The 24,376-nt window shown below is 40.5% G+C and overlaps 1 protein-coding gene and 1 long non-coding RNA gene across 6 annotated transcripts in view; one reads left to right on the forward strand and one right to left on the reverse strand.

Moving 5' to 3' along the window:
- The window catches only part of PHTF2 (putative homeodomain transcription factor 2), a 170,225-nt gene extending 169,641 nt beyond the window's left edge, over positions 1-584 (reverse strand). For 3 of the 4 annotated variants that reach the window (XM_058297950.2, XM_058297948.2, XM_058297949.2), the window contains exon 1: positions 361-562. The gene's annotated coding sequence lies outside the window, so the exon portion shown is untranslated. Of the gene's footprint in view, positions 1-360 lie in introns of all 4 variants that reach the window. The other variant, XM_058297947.2, reaches the window with a different exon arrangement.
- Positions 585-741: 157 nt separating this feature from the next.
- Positions 742-24,376, forward strand: part of LOC111759131 (uncharacterized) — a 45,944-nt gene continuing 22,309 nt past the window's right edge. For both annotated transcript variants that reach the window (XR_002793218.3, XR_009185969.2), the window contains exon 1: positions 742-1,146. This is a non-coding gene — a long non-coding RNA (uncharacterized lncRNA). The remainder of the gene's footprint in view (positions 1,147-24,376) is intronic.

The following is a 24,376-nucleotide window of genomic DNA, read 5'->3' on the forward strand; positions in this document are numbered from 1 at the left end:
CACAGCGCCAAGGGAAGGAAGCGAAAGACCCGGGCTAGGGGAAAGGTGGAGGGGCGGGCGGCAGCGCTGGGCTTCGGCCCGTCGCCCTCAAGCCTCGAGGGCGGCGAGGGCTCTAGAGGAGGGAGGCTGGGTCTCCGCTGCCCGCCAAATGATGGGAGGGGGCAGCGGCTGGCTCCGGCCCGCAGGTGCCAGTGGCTGTTGAGGAAGTCACCGAGGGAGGGCGATGCTTCGGCCCCGGAGCTGCCATCCCCATCTCGCCGGCCGCTCTCCCTCCCTCGCCCTGCTCCATCCTAGGGGTTCTGTCAGAACCCAGCCACCTCCACACGGCCTGCCCGAGCGCGGAGGTGATGCCGCTCTTACCGTAGGAGCGGGCGCCGCGCCGCTAGGAGGCGGCTGAGGTGCGTGCGGGAGACAAGAATGCGGGCGCCGTCGTCGCCGCGGGAGCCGGAGCAGTCAGAAGGAGGCTGCCGGAGGAGCCACAGGGAGGCTGCGGGACGACGCGCTGCCTCTAGAGCCTTCGCCCCTCCCCCCCGCTCTCCAGCTCCCCCCCTCCCCGACTCCCTCCACTCCCCACCCACCCCCCCGCAGGATTTTGCGCCGAAGCCGGCAGGGTTCCTGCGGGGGCGGGGCGACCGGAGGAGGGGCATGACTCCTGGAGGGCGGAGCCGAGGGACGGCTAGTTTGATTGGCACTTTTGAGCCCAATAGTACACGAGAAATCCAGGCTACGCTTAGACTGACTTCCTCCGAACCCATGGCAATAGAGAGGTGGGCCCAGTGGCTTCTTTTATTGCCGCCTTTTTGGCGAACCCAAATATAAAAAAGGTCGGTTGGTTTGCACTGGCGACTAAATGACCCAATTACCACACAGAAAGCGGCCTCTGAACCCAGATTGGCGTTTTCTCTACCTATAGCGTAGGCCCAGGGGCGGTGAGAACCTGCCCCGGATGTGGGCTCCACTGAGAGAGATCAGAGAAAATCTCTACCGCGGCTGTTCGGGGAGGCAGAACTGAATGTTTTTCTGAAATTATCATGTGACGGGTTCTGGATTGAATGGGGGGGGAGTGTGGAAAAGGCCAAAGATCCGAACTGGTGACTTTCCGGATCTTCACACCCCACTCGGCTCTGCGGCCCGCGGCGCTGCGAGGTGAGTCCCGGGCTCCGACTAGCCGCCATCCCCCGCAGTGCACCCGCGCCCTCCCACCCCACCCCGTGCCCCGAGCTAGCCTCCCGTGCCCCGAGCTAGCCTCCCCATACCTCTCTGAGCAGGTCCGCCACCACCCACCCCCTGAAAGTCCACACCCAAAATGCACACACACCCCTCAGCTTAGCATCAGGGCTTCCGTGTGTACTGTGGATCATATCACGCTAGAACCGCGTGTTTCTCAAAATGTGCTGCGCCCATCGCCCAGAATGGGGAAGTCCGGATAGAGCGCTGCAAACGGAACGTCAGCGTTTGCGGACGAGCAAGGACAGTTTAGGAACATCCTGAAGTTACAGGGTCTCATAGGCCCGAATCAGATAAGTTAACAGAGCTCAGTTCCTTCTGAGGGTGGTTAAGCTGGCGAAGGTTGTTGCAGGATGGGCCTTTCGAAAGCCATTCATTATGAAGTGGAATTCTGTGTTGTGGGCTCATTAAGTAAAACTGTCTTTGGGATGAGGCAAGTTAACTTGGAAGAGTAGTGGCTGTAGCGAGAAAAAGGAAATGGGGGCGGGGGCAAGCATGTCGTAAGAAGCACCTTGGACGAATTAAGGACTCCACACACAACTGATTCCCCAGACACAGGTGATGTGGGCAGGGCACTTTAGATTTCCATGCCAGGGTAGCTACGAAGTTTTTAATTATAGTTCAAGAAGCATGTGAATAAATACTTAACTGTCTTTCAGATACCAGAAATTATCACCTTAAAAGGGAAATATTTTGGTTGAGCTAAGATTTTAGAGTATGCAATCCCCTCCCTTGAAAAGGAGAGTAGGGAGGAAACATATACAATTGCTTAAATTAATGAAGGTGTAAATGCAAAATTGGAATTGTATGGCCTCATTGTAGTTCAGCAATCATTCAGTCTTCCTTCAAATATCAATAGTATATCCTGTTGAGGACTTTTTTTTTTTTTTTTAAGATTTATTTCTCTCCCCTCCTCCCCGCCAGTTGTCTGATTTGTGTGTCCATTTGCTGCCTGTTCTTGTTTTTGTCCGCTTCTGTTGTTGTCAGCCGTACGGGAATCTGTGTCTTTTTTTGTTGCCTCATCTTGCTGAGTCAACTCTCCGTGTGTGCAGCACCATTCTTGGACAAGCTGCACCTTCTTTCACGCTGGGCGGCTCTCCTTATGAGGCGCACTCCTTGCGTGTGGGGCTCCCCTACGCGGGGGACACCCCTGAGCGGGCGGCACTCCTTGCGTGCATCAGCACTGCGCATGGGCCAGCTCCACACGGGTCAAGGGGACCCCTGGTTTGAACCCTGGACCTCCCATGTGGTAGGCGGACGCCCTATCCATTGGGCCAAGTCCGCTTCCCTGTTGAGGGCATTTTAGTGTCTAGGTACCTGTAAGGGCATACATAACTTTGTTGCATCCCACATAACTTTGTTCCACCCCACATTTTAAAGCTTGTAGCCACAATAAACAAACCTGTGTTCTTTGTACCTTTTCACTTTAGTCCTAAAATACCTGTGATGTTAAAGCCATCATTTGCTATTCTGTCCTGTTTGAGAAAGAAATGAAGCTTGACTCATCCCATGGCAGATGAAAAAGTTATGTTTAACGCAAGTGTTATTATTGTAAATTGTTTTTAAAGATTTACAAAAAAGGCCAGATAGGAGCTCAAGAATGAGCAAACTTAATTTACAGAGTGATATCCATCCCTAGTTATTAATTGGCACACATCCCTCACCCCCTTTCAAATTCAGCTGCACATCTCCCTGTGGGAGCATCCCCTATAAATCTCTGAAATACACCCTCTAGCTAGGAAAGAAGGCCAGCACAGAAAATGCCTTGCTCATAGATACCTTGCTGGAAGCAAAAGCACTGCACTCAACAGCATCTGCCAACTAGGGAAACAAGGCCAGTGTAAACAGAAGGGTATAAGAGGTGAGTTAGCAGTCTCATACTATGGACTCATAGATACCTATTGAAATAAAACAGATGTAAACTCTTAGAATATTACATGGTAGTCATCTACTGTTTAAAGTAGTAGAGATGCAGCAGAGAACATCAAGCTTATATTATTGAGCATGGCCTTGTTGGTTCATATAGTCCTTTTTATGGTTTTGCTAGCTGCTTTACCTTTTCTTCCCATTTCTTTACTTTATCTTACTGCATCTTTACTTCTACTCCAAAGGGAAGCCCTCTCCCTGTACTTCTGTTCTCATCCCTACCATCTTCTAATCTTATCCTTTGTCCATCAGGTGTCTTCATTCATCTTCGGTTTATCACTACCTAGTGGCATATTTCCCTCAGTTTATAATCATACTTAGATTCTACTCTTCCTGAAAATTCCTGGTCTTATCCCTTTCTCAATCTTATATATCTTCTTTCATCTTAACTTCTCCAAAGGTCTCAAGGGAATATGTTCTCAGTTGTTTCCATTTTCTTATCTTCTGTTAACTCCTCTCAACTTAATGCAGTCCAGCTTCTGATTTCCCATTCTTATCCCTTTTTCAGGGGGGCAAAGGTTGATATTTTTAATAATTGAATAAGTGGAGAAATATACTATGAACCCATTTGTGAGGATGAAATATAATAAATGCATATGCCTAAGCTAAGTTATAGATTTAATGCATTCCCAATCAAAATTCCAAGTTTTTAAGAATTAGTGACTTTAGCATTGAGAAAATGAAAGGGAAAAATACTAGAAAATATTCTGGAAAAGAAAACAGTGATTAGGTACTAAGCTTTCCGGGTATTAGAACATACCCTAGAACAATAGTAAGAGTCGCATAGTGCTAATGCAAAATAGAAAAATAGCTCAGTTAAGACAGAACAGTGATGTATGAAATTTAGCATCTAATAATTATAAAACAACATCAAAGGTTTTAAGTGGTCATGATTATTGGATAGTAAGTAGTAGAAATTCATGGTCAATATCACAAATTAACAGTGAAAGGTTAACTATTAAAAAATCTTACACTGAGAAAATATATGTTTATAAGAACTTCATTGAAAAACTAAGTGAAAATTTAATTTTAAAAAATAAGACCTCCCTCCATGATTAAACTATGTGAAAATCCAGTGTTACCAATGCCTTCTATATTATATAGCCTAACATCCTGTTTACAATCTTAATTCTAGTTGATGTCCTTGAAATTTTTATTGGCTATTCCTTCTTTATTAAAATTTTCCTCTCTTGGCTTGATACCACTCTCTCCTTTTTCAGTATTTTGAATGCTTTTTATTAGTACTTCCTGAAATTGAATGAAAACTGTGTATATGCAATGTGCAGAGGTAAATAAAAACATCCCTGAGGTGTAAGAATAAAGTCTTGAGTGCAGGGAATTGAGACAGCAATTAAAAGAAATAGACGGTTCTTAACACATTTTGAACCAAGCTTAAACCACGCGGGGGGGGGGGGGCATGCAGGCGGCAGTATATTAAAAATTTTATAAAATTTTATCACAGGCTACAAGGAATGATGGATATATTATTATCAAAGATGGCTACTACAAGTTTTAGAGTTTTCTGAAAGAAAGAATGGCAGAACATTTCCAAAATTAGGAAATCTGTGAGCCGGAAAGAGCCAACTTTGTTCTCTAGGAATGGAAGCAATTTCATTTTTTCTGAATGTAAACAATCTTGACTTTTTTTTTCCCTCTCTTAGGGTATATATCCCTTTTCTCAACTCTGCAACAACCTCTTTAAACTGTTTAAATGAGAATGTCCTTGGCCCAGAGAGTACTACTCACCTGGCTTTTCACTTTACTCTTCTTGATCATGTTGGTGTTGAAACTGGATGAGAAGGCTCCTTGGAACTGGTTCCTCATATTTATTCCAGTCTGGATATTTGATACTATCCTTCTTGTCATGCTGATTGTAAAAATGGCTGGACGGTGTAAGTCTGGCTTTGACCCTCGACATGGATCACACAATATTAAAAAAAAAGCCTGGTACCTCATTGCAATGTTACTTAAATTGGCCTTCTGCCTTGCACTCTGTGCTAAACTGGAACAGTTTACTACCATGAATCTGTCCTATGTCTTCATTCCTTTATGGGCCTTACTTGCTGGGGCTCTGACGGAACTTGGATATAACGTCTTTTTTGTGAGAGACTGACTTGTAATACATCATCTCATTTTTATTGCCATTCAACAAGTGTTATGAATCTTTACAAGCTTCAAGAATACCAGAGAACTGAGAAAAATAGCAAATGTAGTTTATACTGCTTCCATAAAATAGGCTCGGTGAATCATGGACATCTAATGAACCAAAAGCTTAATATTTAATATTTGAGTTATTAAATCCTTATTATCCCTTTGTAAATAAAGTTTGTTTTGACCCCATTTTTCTATGAGACTCTTGAATGATTTGTTTTAAGTATGTGGTCAGTATTTAAAACAAGTAACTACAAAACCTTGAATCTACATATTTGGGTAGAAGTCTTCTATACCATGGACCTGTTTTGACCAATGTAAATGGCCATTTGTGCTTCTAAATCATATTATGAAGAAAACAGCCTGGTTACTGAAATAGTTATGGGAGCTACTTCATGTTTACATTCAGAAAGAATCTGAGAGTTTGACAGATTTTTATATAGGTTAAATTCATTGTTTCCTCTGCCTTCTGTTTGGGACAAATGTGTTAAAGTGACATTAAAAACAGAAGAAATCTGCCTTTTCCTAAAATCAGGGGGATTTTTATCTTGGTTCAGTCATGACAGTCCCAGTTTATGCCTATTTTCATATTATTCTATGGAGGTAGTGCCCCATTCAACTCTTAGAATTATACTAGTTTGAGAAATTATGTTACCACCCTACTAACAGGCTTAGTGAATTTTTAAAAAGCAAGAATGTGAAAGAGGCTGATTTGTCTTACAATCATAATAGAGGATAATAATTCTTGCCAAATATAGCCCTCACTTTTAGGTCTGGGAAGAATCCAAAGTACAAATTTGTTCTATTTTAAAAATAAACAAGAAAGTGGCTATTGGCCACTAAAAGTTGATTATTTAACTATAGAATTGTGGTCTAATTCTCCCATATAAAGACAGATAACATGGCAGAGTTTCAGCAACACCACCACAAATTAGTACAGCCTAAGTGCTTGGTAAACATTTGGAAATAGAGATCTAGGGTAAATCAGACAAACAAGTAAATAAGTATCAATTGCAAATGTTGTTATATATTAATATTTTGGATATGTAAAAATGAGGGATAGTTACTGTGCGGGGCTGAATGTTTCGGACTTGATCAGATATTCGTAATTTGAGATATCCAAAATATTTGGTCTCTGGAAACTATCATTAGATAGATTTGAAAAGAAGAATGTTTTCAACTCTTCAGGAAAGCAGCCAAGAGGTTCTATATTCCAACTATTTTGTAATTCAGGAAAAGCTGTTTCATGCAAGTATTCTAAGCATAATCTCTCACAATGGAAAAGAAAAGTAAGAACCAGCACAACATGCAAAGAATCAGCAAACTATTTCTGTAAAGGGCCAAATAGTAAATATTTTAGACTTTGTGTGCCATATGGTCTCTGGCTACTGCTCAACTCAGGCATTGTAGTGAGAAAGCAACCATAGACAGTATGTTAACAAATAATTGGTTATATTCCCATAAAACTTTATTGACTTGTGGGAAGATGGGAGGATTAGAGGGGCAGAAGGATCATTTCTTTCCTAGAAAAAAATAGGTACAGGACAAATGGAGACTGTCTGGAGGGCTGCTCTGGGGCTTAGGAAACCAGGAAAAGGCGAGATACCACCCAGAAGAGAGGAGTTAAGGAAAGAAGCTCTGCCGACTGGAAAATCCCTTGAGTAAAGTTGCAGTAGCAGCTGCTGGAGCCCATCCCTCACAGTAGGAACAAACAGCAGTGGGTCCTCCAGCTCCTGGCAGGTGGCTGTGGACTGAGGGGGTTGCAGGGATCCTTAACCCCAAGAGAGGGGTCACAATCTTCCAGGACAGGTAGGGCTGCAACATTATTTGCCCTGAGAGCTCACAGAGAGGTAAAGATAATTTGCCTTCTCATACACCCACTTTACTGCTCTGGGCTGATTGCTGAGGAGGTAGAAGGATGGAGGGTGCAACCAGCCAAGGGAGAACAGCTTCTGAGAAAATTTGTGAGACTTGGCCTGCCCTGAGGACATTGCTTCTACACTTTCCATCCTCAGTTACAATGAATGCATTCCTCCCTAGCATCTGGGATTTGAGCTAAGAGGTTAGTCTGCTGGCAGACCAGAAAAGTGCATGAAAAGAATGGAAAAAATGATAAATGAAAGAGGCAATCGGGTGCCTTTACCCCACACACACACTTGAGGCCCTTGGAAACTAGTCCTCACCCCACTACTGGGTACTTAGCCCTGGTTTGAGCAGTTAAATGGGCAATCCTAAATATCTAGAACAACTTGAACTAAGATTCAAAGAACAGTAGTAGCACATAGCCACTTAACAATGAATCCCAGTAAGTGGATGTGGCTCAACTGATAGAGCATCCGCCTACCATATAGGAGGTCCAAGGGCTCGGTACCCAGGGCCTCCTGTCTCGTGTGGTGAGCTGGCCAACATGCAGTGCTGCTGAGTACAAGGAGTGCTGGCCTATGCAGGGATGCCTCCCATGTAAGGGTGCCCCCCACACAAGGAGTGGCCCCTATGCAAAGAGAGCCACCCCATGCAAAACCGCAGCCCACCCCGGAGTGGTGCCACACACACAGAGCCGAAGAAGCAAGATGATGCAACAAAAAGAGACACAGATCCCCAGTGCCACCTGATGAGAAGACAAGCGGACACAGAAAAACATACAGTGAATGGACAGAGAGCAGAAATTTGGGGGAGGGGGGGTGATAAATAAATCTTTAAAAAAAAAACACACACAAAAAGAGAGTCCCTAGGCAAGAGAGAAACAGAACATCAGAGTAAACTCAACATCATGATGAGATGTCTAGAATCATCAAAAAATTACATACCAGGAAGTGGACTTGGCCCAATGGATAGGGCATCCGCCTACCACATAGGAGGTCCACAGTTCAAACCCCGGACCCCCTTGGCCCGTGTGGAGCTGGCCCATGCGCAGTGCTGATGCACGCAAGGAGTGCGCCCCATAAGGAGAGCAGCCCGGGGCGAAAGAAAGTGCAGCCTGCCCAAAAATGGTGCTGCACACATGGAGAGCTGACACAGCACGATGACACAACAAAAAGAAAACAGATTCCCAGTGCCACTGATATGGATAGAAGCAGTCACAGAAGAACACACAGCGAATGGACACAGAGAGCAGACAACTGGGGGGGGGGGGGCAGAAAGGGGACAGAAATTTTTTAAAAATTTATTTAAAAAAAAAATTACATGCCATACTATGAAAAAGGAAGATAAGACTCATGCAAATGAATAAATGAAAGCTCCAGATGAGACACAGGACTAGAAACAATCAAAGAGATTCATACAAATCTCTTAAACCAAATCATGGAGTTGAAGGACAACATGGCTAAAGAAATAAAAGACATTATGGGGAGTGGATGTGGCTTAATCAGTTGGGCACCCACCTCCCACATGGGAGGTCCTGGATTTGGTTCCCAGTGCCTCCTAAAGAACTTGAACAGATAACCAGTAAATAGACAAGGGAGCCATCTTGGAGGGGCAGGGGGAGAGGGGATAAATAAATTTTTTAAAAGACATTATAAAGACACTGGGTAAAAAAGACACTGGGTAAGCACACAAAAAATTTTGAAACCTTGGATAGAAAAATAACAGCTTATGGAGATGAAAGACACATAAGTGAGATTAAAATTACAGTAGAGGCATACAATAAAATTTGAAATCATGGAAGAAAGAATCAGCGATGTAGAGGACAGAACAGCTGAAATTGAAAACAACAAAGGGAGAAAAAAGTGGAAAAAAATTGAGTAGGGGCTCAGGAAGTTGAAGGATAGCATGAAGCACACCAACAAACATGTTATGGGAGTTCCAGAAGAATAGAAGGGAAAAGGAACAGAAAGAGTATTTGAAGAAATAGTGACTGAAAATTTCCCAACTCTCACAAAAAAACATGAATATACATGTCCAGAAAGCACAGTATACCCCAATAGAATAAAGCCACATAGACCTACCCCAAGACACATAATATGCAAAATGCCAAAGAGAAAGAGAAAGATCCAAACATGGCAAGGGAGAAGCGAAACATCACATATAATGGACATCCAGTAAGACTTCGTGTGGCTTTCTCTTCAGGAACCATGGAGGTGAGAAGCCAATATTATGATATAATTAAGGGCCTGAAAGATAAAAGCTGCCATCCAAGAATTCTTTATCCAGTAAAGCTGTCCTTCAAATATCATGGTAAGGTTTTAAATATTCACAGATAAACAGGAACTATGAGGGTTCATAAATGACAATCCACTTCTGCAGGAAATGCTAAAGGGAGTTCTGCAGCCAGAAAACACAAGGGAGAGGGCTTGGAGGAAAGTATAGAAATAAAGACAATCAGAAAGGTTAACCAAAAAGGTAGAAAGACGAACAAAAATAAGATACAGTGTTGGAAACTGAGGTACAGTGGCCTCTCAAGGAGAGACATGCTGTCTCCATGGCTATGCTTGCAACCTAAGGAATGTGGTTCCCAGAAAATGGGATGAAGCTGTTAAAGGTTGAAAGAAAAGATGAGTACATACCTTTTGTAGTGAATAGAACACTTAGACTTTGTACCTTGAGATAAGATTTTTTAAAATTCCTTAGACTATGGGTAATGCTGATAGTTAATAGGTGTTGTGACATTTGTGTTGCTCCTTAATGTCACGTATGCTATGTTTATGCTATGTTTGTGCTTATTGGCACATAAGGCTACCTATGCCTGCTTCTTGACACATACACCGGGGTATATAAAGAGCCCCTTGTAAACAATAAAGTTGTCTGATGAGCTTGAGGCTTCAGTACTCTCAGATCCCCTGATCCCAATCTCTCTGTCTTTCATTCCCAATACCCTTCGGGTCCGCGACTCCAACAATACAGCATATGAAAGTCAAAGGATGAAATGGTTGAAGAAATGCCATTACAGTAATAACATTGAATGTTAATATATTAAACTCCCCAAACAAAAACACAGTCTGAAAAAATCAATAAGAAAACACGAACCATCCAAATGCTGTCTGTAGGAGACTCACCTTAGACCCAAGAATGCAAATAGACTGCAAGTGAAGGGCTGGAAAAAGATATTTTATGGAAACAGTAACCAAAAGACAGCAGGGGTAGCTATATTGGTATTAGACAAAACAGACTTCAAATGCAAAAAGGTTGTAAGAGATGCAGAAGGCCGTTATATATCCATAAAACAGAGAGACCACCAGGAGGAAGTAATAGTCAAATATCTATGTATTTATGGTGCCCCAAATATATGAAGCAAACTCTGGCAAAATTAAAAGGATAAACAGACATCTCTAAAATAATCGTTGGGGAAGCAGATTTTGGCCCAATGGATAGGGATTCCGCCTACCACATGGGAGGTCCACGATTCAAACCCAGGGCCTCCTGACCCATGTGATGAGCAGGCCCATGTGCAGTGCTGATGCGTGCAAGGAGTGCCGTGTCATGCAGGGGTCCCCCCCGCATAGGGGAGCCCCACGCGCAAGGAGTGTGTCCCATAAGGAGAGCCGCCCAGCACGAAAAAAAAATGCAGCCTGCCCAGGAAAGGCAGCACACATGGAGAGCTGACGCAGCAAGGTGATGCAACAAAATGAGACACAGATTCTGGGTGCCACTGACAAGAATATAAGCGGACACAGAACACACAGTGAATGAACACAGAGAGCAGCCACCTTGGGGGGGGGGGGAGAGAAATAAATAAAAAATAAATCTTTAAAAAAGAAAAAGAGGAAGAAAGAACTAAAATCAAAGACCTAACTGAATACCTGGAGAAAACAGAAAAAGAACAGCAAACTAAGGGAAAGAAGGGAGGGAGAGAAGGAGGGAGGGAGGGAGGGAAGGAGGAAGGTTAGAGCAGAAAAAAATGAACAAAAAGCAATAGAGAAAATCAACAAAACCAAAAGCTGATTCTTGAAGATCAATAAAATCAGCAAACCTTTAGCTAGCATAACAAAAAAAGACAAAGGATATAAATAAAATCTGGAACAAAAGGGGGACATTATGTCTGACTCCACAAAAATAAAAAGGATCATAAGAGGATATTATGAGAAACACAGCAGACAACCTAAGTAAAATGTACAAATTCCTAGAAATGCACAACCTACATTGACTCTAAAAGAAATACAGGAACTCAAACAAATCACATGTACAGAGATTAAATCAGTCATCAAAAATTTTCCAACAAAGAAGGTCCAGATGACTTCACAGGTGAATTCTACCAATTTGAGAAGAATTAATACCAATCCTCTTTAAACTCTTCCAAACAATTGAAAAGGAGGGAAAATTACCCAACACATTTCATGAAGCCAACATCCCCCTAATACCAAAGCCAAATAAAGATACCACAAGAAAAGAAAATTACGGACTGATCTTTCTAATAAATATAGATGCAAAACTTCTCAACTAAATACTTGCAAATTGAATCTAACAGCACAGTTAAGGAAGTACACACCAGGATCTAGTGGGTTTTATTCCTAGTATGCAAAGGGGGTTCAACATAAGAAAATCAATTAACATGATATACCACATTAATAAATTGAAGGGAAAAAGCCAGGTGATCATCTCAATGGATGCTGAAAAGGCATTTGACAAATGCAGCATCCTTTCTTGACAAAAACAACTCAAAAGACAGGTGTAGAAGGAAAGTTCCTCAGCATATTGGCATATATGAAAATCCCATAGCCAACATCAGACTCAATGGGGAGAAGGTGAAAGCTTTCCCTCCTAGATAAGAAACAAAACAAGTATGCCCACTGTCACCACTATTATTAAACATTTTGCTGGAAGTTCTAGCTAGAGCAGTTAGGCAAGAAAAAGAAATAAAAGGCATATGAATTGGAAAAGAGGAAGTAAAACTTTCACTATTTGCAGATGACATGATCCTATTTTTACAAAATTCTGAAATGTCTACAAAAAAGCTGTTTGAGGTAATGAACAAGTCCAGCAAAGTAGCAGAATATAAGATCAACATGCAAAAATCAGTAGTATTTCTATACACTAGTAAAGAGCTCGCTGAGGAGGAAATCAAGAAAAAAAAACCCACTTACAAAAAAACAAAAACAAAAACTCAAATATCTAGGAATTAATTTAACCAGGAATACAAAGGACCTGTATTCAGAAAACTACAAAACACTGCTGAAAAAAAAGAAATCAAAAAAGACCTATACACGCAGTGCTGATGCGTGCAAGGAGTGCCATGCCATGCAGGGGTGTCCCCCGCGTAGAGGAGCCCCACGCGCAAGGAGTGCACCCTATGAGGAGAGCTGCCCAGGGCGAAAGAAAGTTCAGCCTGCCCAAGAAAAAAAGACCTAAACAAAAGGAAGGGCATTCTGTGTTCATGGATTGGAAGACTAAACATCATGAAGATGTCAATTCTAGGCAAATTGATTTATAGATTCGATGCATTACCAATCAAATTTCCAACAGCCAACTTTACAGAAATAGGAAAGTCAATTACCAAATTTATTTGGAAGGGTAAGGGGCCCAGAACAGCCTTAATAATACTAAAATAGACAAGTGAAGTCTGAGTACTCATGCTTCCAGACTTTAAAGTGTATTATAAAGCTACAGTGGTCAAAACAGGAAGGTATTGACAAAGATAATAGACACATTGATCAATGGAATCAAACTGAGAGTTCAGAAATAGATAATCATCTCTATGGTCAACTGATTTTTGACAAAGCTGCTATGGCAGTTTGAGGTTATTTTATAAATCCCAAAAAGAGAAAGAGAACAATTATGTTTGTAAACTAACCTTTTCCTTTGGGTATGATACCCATTGATTGCAGCAAATTCACTTGAGGGGCCTTTTTATTGGACTATGTCAATAGGCCTGACTCAGGTTGATTCCTGGTAACCTTGCTGGGTCTGATATATATGGACTCATATAGACAGAAACAGGAAGAAAGCTCTGCCACTTTTTATCCTGCCATGTGACAGGAGAGGTTCAAACAGATGAGGCCTGGGGCAGAGATAAGACATTTGCCTAATAGCTTATCTTGGGAAGAGTGTGGAAGCCAAGACTGGTATAGGAGGCCCGGAAACAAACAAGCCCTAAGCCAGGAGAGGATTACACAAAGCCCCAAGAGGCTGGGCTCATGGAGCAGTGTAAGAGGAAAGGGTGAGGCAGGAGGGGAAGGCTGAAACCTCGGCAAAGATTGGTGGCCATCTGCTTCACCATACAGCAACACGCCAGGATCAACAGTAGCTGACTTTGGTGAGAAAGCATCTCTGATGGTACCTCAGTTTGGACTTTTCATTGCCTTAGAACTGTAAGCTTTTACCCCAAATAAATCCCTTTTTAAAAGCGAACAGATTCCTAGTACTTTGTATCAGCAGCCCTTTGGCAAAGCAAAACACCTACGAAGTCCACTTTTCTGAGACAGAACAGTTTCTACAGTGAATAGTGCTGGGAGAATTGGTTATCTATAACCAAAAGAAAGAAAGAGGACCCTTGTCTCATTCCCTATATAAGAATCAACTAAAAATGGATCAAAGACCTAAATATAAAAGCCAGGACCATAAAATTCCTAGAAGATAGTGTAGGGAAATATCTACAAAACCCCTTACACCTTACACCCAAAACACAAGCAACAAATTAAAAAACAGATAAATGGGACATCCTCAAAATTAAACATTTCTGCACCTCAAAGGACTTTATGTAGAGGATTATAAGGCAGACTATTCAATGGGAGAAAATATTTGGAAATCACACATACAACAAGGGTCTACTATCCATAACTATAGAGAGATTCTACTAAAAATGTTAGAGAGGATGTGGAGAGAAAGGAAGGCTTATTCACTGTTGGTGGGAATATAAAATGGTACAAACACTGTGGACTATTTGGCATTTTCTGAGGAAGTTGAATTTAGCTCTTCCATGTGACCCGGCAATACCACTACTAGATATATAACCAGAAAAACTGAGAGCAGTGTCAATGAACAAATATCTACACAGCATTGTTCATAGTAACATTATTCATGATTGTTAAAAGATGGAAAAAACCCAGGTGTCCACCAACTGATGAATGGATAAACAAATTGTGATATATACACATTATGGAATATTTTCCAACTGTAAAAAGAAATAAAGTCGTGAAGCATATGACAACATGGATGAGCCTGGAGGACATTATGTTGAGTAAGGCAAGCCAGGCACAAAAGGACACATATTGTATGATTTTGCTATTATGAACTAAATATAGTGAACAAATTCATGGAGTTAATAGCTAGAATATAAGTCACCAGAGAATAGAATGAGGTTAGAGAAAGGAAAGCTGAGGTTTAATCTTTGTAGAATTGGTAAAAAGTTGTTTGTAAATGTCTGGAGTTGAATAGAAATGGTGAGGGCACATCACAGGATTTGTAATTATTAGCACTAATATATAGATATGATAGTGATTTTTTTGTGTGTTTTTTTATCCCCTTTTTTTGGAGTAACAAAAATGTTCTCATATTGATTGAAGTGGTGAAAACACAACTCTGTGATTATACCAAGTACCATTGATTGTACACTTTAGATAAATTGCATAGTTTATGAACAACAACAACAAAAAAATAGGATGAATTGGGGGAAAATACACCCAATAAAAGATGTGGACTATGATTAGTATTAAAACTTTGATGATGATCTTTCATAATTTGTTACAAATGTTTCACAACAATGCAAGGTATTGGTGATGGGGTAATGTATGGAATTCCTGTATGATGTTATGCATCTTTGTTTAGTAAGTTCACAATTTTTAGTATACTTATTGTTTATGTATGTTCATGTATAAATGACATACTTCAATAAATTTTTTAAATTGAAAAAAAAAAAGCTAATTAAAAAGTATCATAAATGGTATCTGCACTCAGCAGCCTAGCAAACTAAAACAGATTTTGGTAACAGACAAGTGGGTTGCTACTATTGTAAATACCAAAAATGTTTAAAAAGACTTCATAATTGGTTGATGAGTAGAGGCGGGAGGAATTGAGATGCTTATAGAAAACGCCTAGATGGCTTTGAAGAGACTGTTGGTAGAAATATGGATGCTAAAGGAACTTTTGATAAGGCCTTAGAAATGATGAATGTGTCATTGCAAACTGGAAGGCAACCCTTGTTTTAAAGTGGCAAAGGAAGTGGCAGAATTGAGTCCTGATGTCAGATGGAAGGCAGAATTTCAAAGTGATGAGTATGGATATTTACCTGAGGGAATTTCCATATTAAATGTGGAAATCGCAGCTTGGCTTCTCATTGCAGTTTATAGTAAAATGTGAGAGGAAAGAGATTAGCTGAGAACTGAACTCCTGGGCACAAAGAGAAAACATAAATTGATGATTTGGAAAATTCTGAACTTCCAGAAAATAAGTCCCCAGAAGACAGTACTCCATGTGAGGATTTAACTGAACATCAAACCAAGCATCCATTTCAGCTCAAGTTAGGATTGGAGTGCAGTTATCCTGAAAAGACCTTTGGAAAGTCTTACCCTCTGATGGCCTGGAACCCTGTGTACTACATACATACTGACAAGTTTTTTGCGAGATCTCTATGAACAGAACCACTTCCAGCCTCAACTAAATGGGGCAGAATAGGGACAGACTAATAGAAAAGTGACTTCAAAGGCAAAAACATGAAAGCCAAGGTCTGGACTGAAGACATACTCGGGCCAAGAGTGTAGACCCACCCATGTATGTGGAGTGAGTATGCTCCAGAACCTGGAGAGGGCAGGTCTTCTGCCCTGTTGTTCAGGAAATATTACCACCCAGGTTTTTCACAGGCCTGGGGGATTGCAGAGAGGTTGGATGCCACTCCAGTGTTTGACGAGGGTGGAACCTAGAATCTGGTCGCCACTCTGATGCTTGAGGAGGGTAGAGCCTAGAGTCTGGCTACCACCCCTTGCTTAAAGAACATAGAGCTAAGAGCCTGACTGTTATCCCAGGGCCTGAAGATGGAGCCTTAACCCCAGTGCTTGAGGAGAGCAGGGCCTCTGCACAAGTTCTTGGAAGGGGTGGTGCTGCTGCTCCATCAAGCCCAGAGGACAAACCAATGTACTACAGATGATTCTCAGACCTTGAAATCTAATGGAGTATACACTGCAGGGTTTTAGAATTGTTTGAGATCCTTGATCCTTGTTTTCCTTCCAATTTCTCCCATGGAAATGGAAACATTTATCTTATCACTGTTCCTCCATTGTATAATGGAAGCAGATAACTTGTTTTTCTGAATTTCACAGATCCACAGCCAGAGGGGAATTGTGCCCCAGGATAAACCACACCTAAAACCAATTTTGATGAAACTTTGTACTTAATATTGTTACTGAAATGGTTTAAGGCTTTGAGATATTGTGATGGAATAAATGTTTTTGGCACTTAGAAAGAACATGTGTTTTGAAGTCCAGAGGGTGAGGTTTGAGAGATTGAAGCTATAATGTTTCCCAGAAAACTCATGTTCTTAAAGCTAATCCATTCCGATGGCTGCAAACATATTGTAAGTAGAAATTTTGATTAGGTTACTTCAGTTAAGGCATGACCAAGTGTGGGTCTTAATCATCTTTCTGGAGTTCTTTATAAAGACAATGAAATTCAGATGAAGAGAAAGTCATGGAATTAAGAAGCTGAAAGCAATGAAACCCAGAAGAGAAGGGGGAGACCAGCAAATGCTACCATGTGCCCTGCTATGTGACAGAGGAGTCCAGGATCACTGGCAGCTGGTATTTGGGGAGAAAGAATTGCCTGATGATACCTTGATTTGGACATTTTCATAGCCTCAGAACTGTAAGCTAGTAAGCTAATAAGTTTCCATTGTAAAAGCTAATCCACTTCTGGTACATTACCTTTGGCAGCTTTAGCAGAGAAACACCTGATCTCACACTTTGTACAAATATCAACTCAAAATGTATTTAAGGCCTAAACATAAGAGCTAAAACTCCTAGAAGAAAACACAGGGAAGCATCTCTAGGACCTTGTGTTAGGCAATAGTTTCTTAGATTATATACTCAAAGCAACAAAATAAAAAATAAAAAAATAAATAGGACCCCATCAAAATTTAAAACTTTTGTCTCAAAAGATTTTATTGTGAAAGTAAAATGATGGAAGCGGACTTGGCCCAGTGGTTAGAGCATCTGTCTACCACATGGGAGGTCCGCGGTTCAAACCCCAGGCCTCCTTGACCCATGTGGAGCTGGCCCATGCACAGTGCTGATGCGCGCAAGGAGTGCCGTGCCACACAGGGGTGTCCCCACGTAGGGGAGCCCCACGTGCAAGGAGTGCACCCCATAAGGAGAGCCACCCAGCGTGAAAGAAAGTGCAGCCTGCCTAAGAATGGCAGCGCACACACGGAGAGCTGACACAACAAGATGATGCAACAAAAAAGAAACATAGATTTCCATGCCGCTGACAACAACAGAAGCGGACAAAGAAGACGCAGCAAATAGACACAGAGAACAGACAAATAATTGAATAAATAAATCTAAAAAAAAAAAGTAAAAAGACACCCTATACAGGAGAAAGTATTTGGAAATCACATATCCGATAAAGGTTTAATATCTAGAATATATAAAGAAATCATTCAACATCACAAAAGAGAAAACAACACAATTAAAATATGGGCAAAAGACTTGAACAGACATATCTCCAAAGAAGATATACAAATGGACAAAAAGCAAATGAAGACATGCCGAACATCATTAACCATCAGGGAAATGCAAATCAAAATCGCAATGAGATATCATTTCACATCCACTAGAAGGGCATTATTTTTTCAAAAAGAATAGAATATTACAAATGTTGGAGAGGATAGAGAAATAGTAACACTTATTCATTGTTGGTGGGAATTTTAAACAGTTTAGCTTCTGTGGAAGACAGTTTGGTAGTTCCTCACAAAGTTAAGAAGAGAATTACCACATCATCTGGCAATCCCACTACCACATATATACCAAAAAGAATTTAAGGTAGGGACTCAAACTGATATTTGCAAACTTACGTTCATATCAGTATTCACAATTGCCAAAAGATGGAAGCAACACAAGTGTCCAACAACTATTGAATGGATAAACAAATGTGGTATATATATGTATATATACACATACAACAGAATATTATTCAGCCATAAAAAAAAGTTCTGAAATGTGCGACAGCATGGATGAATCTTGAAGACATGTTGAATGAAATAAGCCAGACACAAAAGGACAAATATTTTATGATCTCACTGATACGAAATAATTACAATAAGCAAACCCATGGAGTCAGAATATGGAATATAGGTTAACAGAGTATGTGGTGGTGATAGGGAACAGGAAGTTAAGGCTTAATGTGCACAGAGTTCCTATTTGGAAAGATGGAAATATTTTAGAAAGATGGTAGTGACATAGCAAAACATTGTAGAAGTAATTAACAGTAGTGAAATACATATCAGAATGTTGTTAAAAGGGGGAATTTAAGTTGTATATATAGTAATAGAATAAAAATTAAATAAAAATTCCATGGAACTGCACTACAAACAGTAAACCCAAAGTTAAACCATGGGCTATAGTTAATAGCACAATGATAAAAATGTGCTTTTATCAATTGTAACAAATATATCATACCAATGCAAGGTGTTAATAATAGGGCAGTATATGGGAATCCTGTCTTTTATGCATGATTGCTCTGTAAATGGGACTTGGAGTTGTCCTAAATGATATTGCAGGGACAAATGCTGGACATTATATATCCTGCCATAACCCACTGAATGTTCTGGGGGAGAGTGTAAACTCCAATGTAAACCATTAACCATGTGGTACAGCAGTGCTCCAAAATGTATTCACCAAATGCAATGAATGTGCCACAGTGATGAAAGAGGTTGTTGATGTGGGAGGAATGGGGTGGGGGTGGGTGGGGGGTATATGGGAACCTCTTATGTTTTTTAATGTAAAAGTTTTGTGTGATCTATTAACTTTAAAAAAAGATAATTTTAAAATTTAATTTTAAAAATATAAATAAATAAAAATAAAAATCAGTCCTAGGTGGTAGGCCTAGAAACACAGGTGGTAAGCTATATATAGCCTGTTGGAAAAGCAGAAATTCTGTAAAAGATTGCTAAGAGAAATGGTGAAATAGGTTTCTTCATGCCAGAAATAGTTCTAACAGCAAGAAAGGGAGAGAGAAATAGCTAAGAATTATATATAAAAAGCAACACAATAATCAACCTGCTTATACATAAGGATCAATCAATAGCAACAGCATCTAAATGGTTTCCAGAAAATAGTGTCTTCCTTACTGCACTTGATATACTGCCAAACTAAATAAATACTTGAAGCAGCACAAGTTATTACTGATGTGTTCCTCGGGAACAAATGGAATCCTATATATAAACAATTATTACCAGAAAAATACCTTTGAAGGTTTGTTTTTAATTACAGGATACTTTGTTTATACTATAATGAGATTTATTGATGAGATTTATTAAAAAAATAACACACTTCTCAAGAAAGAAATTTAAACAACAAAGGGTTTTGGTAAAGCCACTCTTTTCCAGGTTAGCATGGATAAATAATTCAATCTTATTTGGGCAATATATTTGTTATAAAAAAATTCACAGTAAAAATAACTTACGAACAAAGTAACTTTGTAAAATCAGAAATTATAAAAAGTAAAAAAATGATGTTTAAAGGATTTGTAACTTGTTCAGTAACATTTCATGAAAATAGATGCTAGATAAGGCAGCTTCAGCCAGCCACCATGAAATGTGAACATAAATCCACCAATGGAGAGCTTCCAACCACCAAGAAAATTACTTCACAAAGCTACAAAAAGGAGAGATTCATACTTGAGCTACAGCTTATTGTAAATTTTAAAGTTGTTATCCATACAAATTTGATCATCTGGTTTCCACTTTGCTTTTTCACAGTGCAGCAAGTAGGAACTGATTGTGGCTGCTGACAAAACATGTAAAGGAGAGGAAAACAAAAGACCATTTTCATATATGACAGGCATATCACTAAAGTCATCAAGAAAATGAGTTACTTCTCTTCATGAGAAGAAATTTATCAGGGTCCTTTAAACATAATATTAAGAAGCAAACCACAAACTACCAAAGAGGTTTCTTTTCTTCTTGATTGGTAGTGTTTACACAGTAAATATCAGTTTGAGCTCAAAGTATTATTGGTGTCCTTATACTTGAAGGCATGAACACTAAATATCATGAAAATGTCAATCTGACCCATATTGATTTACAGATGCAATGCAATACCAATCAAAACTCCAATAGCCTACTTTAGAGAAATAAAAAGGCAATCACCAAATTTATTTGGTAAATTGCCAAAAGCATTCTGAAAAATAAGAGCAACATGGGAGGAATTCACTGCCTGACCTTGAAACATATTACAGAGCTAGAGTGGTCAAAGCAACATGGTATTGCCATAAAGACAGACACATCGATCAGTGGAATAGAATTGAAGAGTCCAGAAATAAACCCTCACATCTATGACCAACTGGTTTTCAATAAACCTGACAAATCCATTTAACGGGACAAAAATAGTCTCTTCAACAAATGGTGCTGGGAGAACTTAATATCCATAACCAAAAGAATGAAAGAAGACCCCCTCTCACTCCCTACACAAGAAACAACTCAAAGTGGATCAAAGAACTATATATAAAAGCCAGGACCTAAAGCTACTACAGGAAAATGTAGGGAAACATCTTGAAGCCTTGTGGTAAGTGGTGGTTTCTTGGACCTTACACCCAAAGCATGAGGCCACAAAAGAAAAAAATAAATAAATGGAAACTCCTCAGAATGACCACTTTTCCAACTCAAAGGACTTTTGTCAAAGGATGAAAAGGCAGCTAATTCAATGGAAGAAAATATTTGGAAGTCACATATCCAATAAGACTTTAATATCCATGATATATAAAGAGATGCTACAGGGAAGCGGACTTGACCCAATGGATAGGGCGTCCATCCATCTACCACATGGGAGGTCCGCGGTTCAAACCCCAGGCCTCCTTGACCTGTGTGAAGCTGGCCTACGCGCAGCACTGATGTGCTCAAGGAGTGCCATGCCATGCAGGAGTGCCCCTCGCATGGGGGAGCCCCATGCGCAAAGGAGTGTGCCCCGTAAGGAGAGCCGCCCAGTGTGAAAGAAGGTGCAGCCTGCCCAAGAATGGTGCCACACACATGGAGAGCTGACGCAGCAAGATGACACAGCAAAAAGAGACACAGATTCCCGTGCCGCTGACAACAACAGAAGTGGACAAAGAACAACACGCAGCAAATGGACACAGTGAACAGACAACTGGGGTGGGGAAGAGAAATAAATAAATCTTAAAAAAAAAAAAAAAGAGATGCTATAGCACAATAAAAAGACAAATGATGCCATTAAAAAATGGGCAAAAGACTTGAATAGGCATTTGTCTAAAGAAGAAATACAAATAGAAAAAAAAAAACACATGAAATATTTTCAACTTTTGTAGAGATTAGAGAAATGCAAATCAAAACTACAATGAGGTATCATTTATACCCACTTGAATGGCCACTATTAAAAAGACAGAACTACAAGTGTTAGAGAGCATGGGGAGAGATAGGAACACTTATTCCCTGTTGGTGGGAATGTAGAATGATATAGACACTGTAGAGGACTATTAGGCAGTTCCTAAAGTTGAATATAGACTTGTCACATGACCTGGCAATACCACTACTGGATATATATACCCAGAAGAACTGAGAGCAGTGATACAGACAGACGATCATAGTGGCATTATTCACAATTACCAAAAGATGGTAACAACCCAGGAGTCCATCAACTGATGGATAAACAACCTGTGGTGTATACACACGATGAAATATTATGCAGGTATAAGAAGAAATGAAGCAGTAAAGCATATGACAACATGGATGAACCTGGAAGACATTATGAGTGAACTACGTCAGACACAAAAGGACAAATACTGTATGACTGTACTACTATGAACTAAATATATTGTGTAATCTCATGGAGTTAATAACTTGAATATGGGTCACCAAAAAATAGAATGACAATAAGAAATGGAAAGCTGAGGGTTAACTTGTGCAGAATTGGTAAAAAGGATATGTGTTAATCTTTGGAAAGATATAGAAAAGGTGAAAGCACAATATAATGTTTGTAACTAGCAGGCTGCAAACCAGGGTCTCCAATGAAGGTCCTAGATGAGTTCCCAGGAGACTTTGGCAGCATGAAATCGAGCTGGAAAATTCTTTCTGAATGCTGAAATCACTTCCCCTTTTAAGGTATTCAATTGACTGGATAAAATGTCACTCATTGCTGACAGCAATCTCCTTGGTTAATTGTAGATGCAATCAACCATCTATGCAATCAAGTCACTGATGATTAAAGTTCATTATTGTCCTTGTATTATTATCCCAGGGCTTGCTTAGCCAAATAATTGGGCACAACTCTAGACAAGTTGACACATTAGCCTAACCATCACATCTTGTGATGGATGTAAACTAAGATGCCATAAGCTTCAGTTTAGAAAGTACAGAAAACCTGAAACTGCCTTATTGTTTGTTCCTTCTCTTTACCATTGCTAAGATACAGAAGGACAAAATCAGATGTAAATCAGATGATGATGAGATACAACCCCAATATGGTGCCAGATGCTGAAACTTCTGGTTAAGAACATTCTGCCAGAACAATGAAGTATGAAAACCAGCTCCAACCAGTTCGTCAGACCTGCGCACAAGAATCTCCTAGAGGGAAACGGACTTGGCCCAGTGGTTAGGACATCCGTCTACCACATGGGAGGTCCGTGGTTCAAACCCCAGGCCTCCTTGACCCGTGTGGAGCTGGCCCATGTGCAGTGCTGATGCGCGCAAGGCGTGCCCTGCCACGCAGGCGTGTCCCCCGTGTAGGGGAGCCCCACGCGAAAGGAGTGCACCCGTAAGGAGAGCCATCCAGAGCGAAAGAAAGTGCACCCTGCCCAGGAATGGCGCCGCCCACACTTCCGGTGCCGCTGACAACAACAGAAGCGGACAAAGAAACAAGACGCAGCAAATAAGACACAGAGAAGAGACAACCAGGGGAGGGGGGGTGGAATTAAATAAATAAATAAATCTTAAAAAAAAAAAAAAGAATCTCCTAGTTGTCCTGATCTGAACTTGCTTAATTATCATAGTAAAACCCAGACCCTGGGTGGAGCTTATCTACCCTCTTTCTGATCATGTATGTGTAAGCATATGTCAAACATACTAATCATACAATTATATAATCAGCAATGTATGTTCATCCATATGCACAAAAGCTAATGCATAATCTAATCAGATTCTAAATAGAAACTTAGGCATTTAAGAGTGAAACCAATGCTCAGGGACTCGGGTCTGAGTTTCTTTAGGCTGATGTTAGCTCCTTGTCTCTGCAGACACAATAAATATAAGTTCTGCCTCACTCTTGTGTTGGCTTTCTTCTTGCCATCTCTGGGTATCTATAAAGGCCTTGCTTTGGAGACTAACACCTGGAAGACCACTACTGGGTATATACCCAGAACTGAGAGCAGTGACATGTACAGATATCTGCATATTGATGTTCATAGCAGCATTATTTACAATTGCCTGAAGTTGGAAACAAGCCAGGTGTCCATCAACTGATGAATAAACAAACTGTGGTGTATTCACACAATACTATGTTATGTATTAATAGCGGTAAGAAGAAATGAACCCCTAAAGCATATGACTACATGGATGAATGTAGAAGACGTTTTGTTGAGTGAAGCAAAAGGACAAATACTATATGACTGTTCTATGAACTAAATATAGTGTAACCTCTTGTATGATTCCATTTATATAAAATGTAAATATAAATCAATTTATAAAGATGAAGTTAATTAGTGGTTATGTAGGGCTGGGTAAGGCATGTAAGTGTTGTGGAGGTTTTTTTTTGTTTTGTTTTTTAAGATTTCTTTCTTTCTTTCTCTCCCCCCTCCCACCCTGGTTGTCTGTTCTCTGTGTCCATTTGCTGTGTCTTCTTTGTCCGCTTCTGTTGTCAGCGGCACGGGAATCTGTGTTTCTTTTTGCTGTGTCATCTTGTTATGTCATCTCTCTGTGTGGGCGGCACCATTCTTAGGCAGGCTGCACTTTCTTCCATGCTGGGCAGCTCTCCTTACTGGGCGCACT

The sequence above is a fragment of the Dasypus novemcinctus genome, chromosome 5 (genome assembly GCF_030445035.2).
Source record: "Dasypus novemcinctus isolate mDasNov1 chromosome 5, mDasNov1.1.hap2, whole genome shotgun sequence".
NCBI lineage: Eukaryota > Metazoa > Chordata > Mammalia > Cingulata > Dasypodidae > Dasypus > Dasypus novemcinctus.